The sequence below is a fragment of the Octodon degus genome, unplaced genomic scaffold, assembly GCF_000260255.1.
Source record: "Octodon degus isolate 3935 unplaced genomic scaffold, OctDeg1.0 scaffold00040, whole genome shotgun sequence".
NCBI lineage: Eukaryota > Metazoa > Chordata > Mammalia > Rodentia > Octodontidae > Octodon > Octodon degus.
Window position 1 is genome coordinate 3618158 of NW_004524616.1, and position 6000 is coordinate 3624157.

Genomic DNA, 6000 nt, shown 5'->3' on the forward strand with positions numbered 1-6000 from the left:
AAAGTAACCCAGGACTGCTGCGTTTATGACTGTGTACTAGATAGCTTCCACATCCATTTTGTTTATTCATCCAAAATTTTGGCCTTGCAATTACTCAGTCCAGACATTTTAAGTGATATATTTGAAGGCGCTTATACACATGTATATGTGTTTCTGTTTCTCTAGCCTAGGATTCAGTCCTGTTCTAAGAGTTTAGGACACAATGAAATTGCTAGGTCTTGGAAACCACTATGTTCATGAATACAGCCTATATTGTATTTCTGTAATAAGTGTTCTTGCTCTAACAAGGAAAATCTGATAATGCAAATAGCAAAGGGGTTCATCCATGGGCCAGGGAAGACTTCTCATGGTCCAGTGTGGCTCTGGTGAGTGAACTATTGAACTGAGAAAGAAACTTGCACCCCAGATACCACAGCCTCCTCTTATGTAATCCCTGACAATTCTCTGGCCATCACCTCCAGTGTCTTTAAATGAGATTGTAAATGTAAAGCCTTTATTTGGACCTAAGTCATGGTAAACCCTCAGAAATATCAGTATGGAGGACACTGATCATAATCATAAAAATGATGACAAAATGACAAAGTGTGCACCACCACACCCAGCCAAGAGACTCAGAAAAAGCATCAAGAATTTTGTAATATAAATAAATGTGTTTGTGAACTTACTGACAAGAATACTAGTAGGTAAAAATAACATTGAAATGACCAGAAATCTTGGACAAAGACTGGGGAGGCGAGACATATCTGCCATTTTGATTGTCTCAGTGAGGCCACTCGCTGCCCACCTGAAGGCTTGAACAGTGATTTCTTCCTTCGGTCTGTGGTAGCCTTCACCTGTATACTCAACATTGCTTTTTCAGCAGCAAAGTCTGTCCTTTAATAACAGTTGCAGTAATCACAGGAGTTTTTAACTACCCAAATACCCTGTGACAGGCACTGTTATAACTGTTGTATGTGTATTAATTCACTTCATGTAAAAGAAATGGATGAGACAATTATTATTGCTAATAGGACTTTAAGCATTCGTAGGCAAATGGACATAGTGTAATAGATCGCAATGGACTCAATGTAACAGAATATAAGATGAAGTGAAATAATTTGGATACATAAGCTTAAATAACATATGGTTTCTCTTACATGAGAAGTTCAAATAAAAAACAAAATTAAAAATATATATATGAGAAATAAAGAAAGTTCAAATAATTCCTCAAATTACCTACTCTTGTTTCAAAAATACTAATACGTATGATAATTTGTTTCAATTATACCACTAATTTTTCTTAGTTCATTGAAAAGGACTTTTGTGCTCTTATCTGTTTGTTTCTCCTGCATAAGAGAGTCTTCTTTGTCTATGACTTGTACTCTAAGTAACAGTTTGGCCATTCTTTTAAGATTATGATACACATTGCATTGTTTTTAAGTATTTTATAATGAACTTTTATTTTATTTGTATAGAAGCAAGAATGTTGTTTATATTTTCTTTATTAATATTTACTTTTATTACATAAAACTAAAAATGAATTAAGGGTGAAGCTGTTCAGTAATTTGTTCAAGATCAAGAGCAGGAGGAGTGTAGTTGAAAGTGCCCTACGGGAATGTTTAACACGGAAGAGCTCACAGAGATGCCATTGAATTTGGAATGCAGTAGCCTGGTTTCAAGTCCACATTACCCTCTGTGATTCCTAAGTCAATATTAGACAAAATAAGAGACATTTTTGGAAATGAGCTCTCTCTGTGTAGTTCAGTCTGGCCTTGAGTTCACACTGATCCTCCTGCCTCAGCCTCCCCAGTGCTGGGGTTACAGGTGTGCACCACCACGCCCAGCCAAAAGACATTTTCATTGTCACCAAACTTGAACTCTCTTTAGGATCCCTATTTGAGACCTCCATTTAATTTTTTTTTTTTTTTTGCAGAACCGGGGATTGAACTCAGGCCCTTGTGCTTGCTAGGCAAGTGCTTATTCTACTGAGCCATCTCCCCAGCCCCCTCCATTTAATTTTAAAAAGAGCATGTTTATTGTTTTGTCACTATGCATACTGATGTAACAAGCTGGTGTAGGTGATCACCAATATTTTGATGTTTGGGTCGAGGTATGTAGTCTTTCTTGAGACTTACCTCCTGTGTATGCCTCTCTCATAACACTCATTTTTTTCCTACTGTGCAGGTATCAGGTCCTACCTGGCTCTCCCTCCACTTTTGTAATTATACTAGGGGCACACAACCTACCATGGAGGCTGGACACTATTTGTAGAAGTAGTTAGTGCTTCTGCTCTCTGGGGTCTTTGGCGAGTAATATTTATTCCATTTGTTATGTTAGAGCACTAATTGACCACACAGGACAAACCAGCCACTAATCCAGAATATAGCCAAAGTGAGCTCATGTTTATGTAATACGATACATGATAACCCAGGGACTACAAGTACTTAAGAGAAGCTTTTGAGAGAAGTTAACAGGTGACAGGTGACAAGCAACAAGTGCCATGGAAACCAGTGAGATGAAACATCTGGAAAGATTAGGTCAGGAAGAAGGAGAAGCATGTACAAATTTGCGGAGTACCGAAGAGGCTGGGAGAGGGGCGGTGATGTTCCTGGAGCAAGGTGCACAGTAGTACAGAGGCAGGGTAGAAAATGGTGGAACCAATCCTCGCAGGGCTGTGGGTGTGAGGCTCACGGCAGCATGTGTGGGAGGGGGATGATGAGCTGAGGGCAACAGGCTAGACACACCACGTGGACAAAGTTGGAAAAGGGATTTTGAGTGCTGAATATTGGAAAGGATTGGAGGAAGAGTGAAATCACAGATGCACCAACATTTCTTAGCATTCCATTTCTAAATTACAGTCTCCTGTTTTAGCCTCTGCTTGAATTGATGCATCTTATCTCTTAAACCCATAGCCACATTTTCCCAACCCATCCCACTACCATTCAACTATCTTCTTCTTTTGGCAATTTTTATCTGTCTTTCAGGTATCAGTTTATGAATCTCAATCTTAAGAAACTCTCTTTCTGATTGCTTTGTGTAAATCTAATTTGTAAATATATATCCAATGTATGTCTGTTGCAGCAAGTATAAAAAAGTAAGAATTTTTGTATTAATGTGCTCAGTAATGAATTTCTAGAAGCATCTAGAACAATGTTAACCACATTTTTGGTGAAAAGATGAATGAAGCCATCTAGGTTAATGGTTTTAAAGTCTTTCAGATGTTCTGTAAGGAGGACTTTTGAGGAATCCTAATGATGGTCATGAAAGGTTTGTGAAGTCAAAAAATTAAAAAAAAATTAAAGAAGCAAAATAGGAAACCATGTGCATTAACATTGACAGTGAGCACCGTTTTATGGCATTCCTTGGAATTTATCATGAGTCTTTGTGATAAGACTTTCTTGTCCCTAAGGATTGATAGATCTGTGACCAAGAACACAGCTCAATAGATTGTGACTATTTTTACACATCACTGCAGAAGAAAACAAATTTATTCACCCTCAAAACATGTCAGATACACACTGATCTCACTTTAGCCTACTTTATTCAAGAAGTAAATCAGCATGCAGAAACAAGGTTAAGCAACATGGCATAGATCCTACAGAAAAGGGATATGCCTCTCACCAGTAGGTGCATTCAAATGAATTTTCTTTCTCTTTCTTTCTTTCTTTTTCTTTCTTTCTTTCTTTCTTTCTTTCTTTCTTTCTTTCTTTCTTTCTTTCCTTCTTTCTCCTTTCTTTTTTCTTTAGGACAGGATCTACAGGGTCTCACGCTGTAGATCAGACTCATAGTGATCTTGCTGTTTTCAACTTCTCAAGTATTGGGATTACAGGAGTATGCCACCACACCCAGTCTCAATCCCCATCTCAAGTGACCCACAGATGAGGCCAGAAAGGCACACCAGTGATTGAAACCTGGCCTCTGAGCTCTGCCTAAGCAGGAGCTTTAGTCCACTGAGCTATCAGGCTGGCCCTCAAATGAATTTTCAATATGAAGAAAGTTTCAACATTTTCCCTATGGGAAGACTTCAGTTTTTGGTTGGTTTTCCTGTTAAAAGATAACATCAATAGCCAGTGAGATAGCTCAGTGGACTAAGTGCCTATGATCCCCGACAACACAGGCCTCACTGGCCTCACCCCCAGGCATGCTGAGCCAACCATCTAGACTGGGCATGGTGGCACATACCTGTAAACCCGGCACTGGAGAGGCTGAAAACAGGAAGATCACTACCAGTCCGAGCTTCATAGTGAGACTCTGTATCAAATACATTAATAATAATAATAATAATAATAATAATAATAGTAATAATAATATCAAAATTTGACAAAAGCTGACCTTATAAATTTTTCACTGACAAACTAGCTGTACCAATGAACTTTTAAAATGTACTTAAAGCTTCCAATTGATGATTTTTAAATGAATATTTAAGATTTACAAACATTTTTGAAAGAGGTGGTGTTCATATTGAAAAGATGCTCAAAATTTTAATTGCTTTCTTAATTTATTTATTTTTTAATATATTTTAGTACAGTGACTACAGGGTCTCACTACACAGATCAGACTCATAGTGATCCTCCTGTTTTCAGTCTCCTAAGCACTGGGATTACAGGCACGCACCACCACACCCAGCCTCAGTCGCTGTCTCAGGGTGCATCCAGTTTCCCCCAAAGGACTCAATTTTATCTTTATTTATCACAGAGTCGTACATCACAGTGTGTAAATACCACGTTTTTCTTATCCATTTGTCTGTTGATGGACGTAAGGCCCACTTTCTTTTTTTTTCTTTTTTTTTTTTTTTCAGATGTAACTTTTTTTCATGTGACTTACAAACTATCAAAGTATTGATAAAAGAAGCTACATCGGTAGCCAAGCACCAAAATATTAATGAAAGAAAAATAATTTTCTTGTACATCTAATCCTGTCCATGTGTTTCATGAAGTGTTATTCCATGTAAATCAACAGTGTGAAAAATGGTAAGAAAGTCAGTTGGGGAGCAAGTACTTCATCACACAGGTGACAACAAAAGAAAACAAACATCCCCCTGACAGAAACAGTAACAAAAAGCAAAAGTACATGAATCAAAAATACAGCTTTTTTTCAAGACCTACGTGTGTTCTTGAGGCATTTCAAACCACTATGTCTATTAAAATAAAACTATGTAGAGCCGGCCAGAGAGCTTAGGCAGATGCAGGACAGAGTGTGATCCCCTGCTGGCCTCACCCTCTCGGCACACTGGACGGTGATTGAGACTGGGTGTGGTGGCACATGCCTATAATCCCACTGCTTGAGAGGCTGAAAACAGGAGAATCACTACAAGTCCAGTCTGGGTAATGAGACCCTGTACTAAATACATAAAAAATAAAAATAAGAATAAAATAAAACTTTCTTTAACTGGCTTTCATTACTTCTGCATTTGACTTCTTCATTTGATTAATATCACTGTCATCTTTTTTTTAAAACTATCTCATTGCTATTTGTTTCTCAATGAAATTAATTTTCTTTAAAAAGGTCCACTTTCAAGGTTTAGCTATTATGAATTATGGTGCTATAAACACGGGTATGTATGTAGCTGTGTAATATGATGTTTTTAACTCATTCTGCAGGATGACTGGAGAGGAAATAGCTAGCTCAAATAGAATTTCTAGTTTTAGATGTTTTTAGACTTTTGAATCTCTAGAGATTTCCATAGTAGTTTAACTCATTTGAATTTCCGCTAGTGGTGTTGAAAGATTAGTTTCTCCCTGTGGTCTCAGAAATATTTGTTATTATTTGATTTCTTGACAATGACCATTTTTTCTAGAGGAAGATGGAATCTTTGTGTTGTCTTAATTTGCATTTCTTTAATGACCAGTGATGTCCACCAGAGATGAAAGGAGGGAAAGAAGAGGTTAAAAATTGAAAAACAAATTGATATGCTATGCACAAGTACAAACTTCCCACAAGGAATGTAAACACGCTGTACTACAAACGTGTACATAAAATGGAAACTCTTCTTGTTATGGATGAAGGGGAAAGGAAGGAAAA